We start from the raw sequence: 1,048 nt of genomic DNA, 5'->3' as shown, positions 1-1,048 counted from the left end.
TATTTTCACAGCTTTGCAATGAGCGCCAAAGAACAAAGAGAGGAGGGACTGAAACTCTCTGTGTCACCTCAGGGGATGTGCATTTGTTCCAATCAGACTACTTTTTGCCTTACGTGGGCGTAGATGACAGCCAGGTAAGGCTGTAACCTCTGTTACCTCAGCCAATGAGGAACCAGGGAAGGGACTTACCTCTGTAGTACTCAGCCAATGAGGAACCGGGGGAGGGACTTGCCTGCTAGGAGATAAATTGTCTGCTGTAACTGCCTGGAATGTGCCTGTCCATCAGACACCTGCTCTCGCAAGAACTTTGATTAAAGCCTGGCTTCACTGTGCTCTGAGTCTCTGCATCCCTCTCTTGATTGGGTCAAGGGGCTTATTTCTAACATGCCCCTTAACTTAGTCTTGAAGTAAAGAAGTGGCATCCGGACATGTTCCATTGTTCTCCCACAGGAACACCAGTTTGGGTACACTCTCGTATAACCTGTATATGTTTGCTGGAGCCGCCGTGACAAAGTGCCGCCCGGGGTGGGGCATAAACAGCAGAAATTTAGTCTTACCATTTTTGGAAGCTTGAGGTCGACGATGAGGTGTCAGTGGGGTTGGTTCCTGAGGGCCATGAGGGAAGATCTGCCCATGCCTCTCTCCTCACTTCTGGTATTGTTGGCAATCTTTGGCGTGCCCTGGCCTGTAGAAACATCAGCCAAAACCTGCCTTCATCTTCACAAGGGGTTCTCCCTGTGTGCATGTGAGTGGGTCCTGATTTCCCCTTTTTATAAGGACATCAGTCATATTGGATTAGGGCCCATCCCGATGACTTCACTTTTAACTTGATTACCTCTGTAAAGACCTTATTTCCAGATAAGGTCACGGGATGAGGTGTGTGGGGGGTGGGGGTGAGGAATCCTACATATCTTTCAATGCAGTTCAACCCATAACAGAGCCGAGGTTTAATTTCTTTTCTGATTCTAGTACCCATGCATGCACAACGTCCAGCACATTGGTCATGCTTTTTCCAAATTTGCTGCTATTGCTGGTGACCCTGGAGTAA

Source organism: Lynx rufus, unplaced genomic scaffold (assembly GCF_022079265.1).
Source record: "Lynx rufus isolate CCGP_SWC_20201006 ecotype Redwood Valley unplaced genomic scaffold, mLynRuf1.p SCAF_6, whole genome shotgun sequence".
Classification (NCBI taxonomy): Eukaryota; Metazoa; Chordata; class Mammalia; order Carnivora; family Felidae; genus Lynx; species Lynx rufus.
This window is presented reverse-complemented; position numbering follows the sequence as displayed.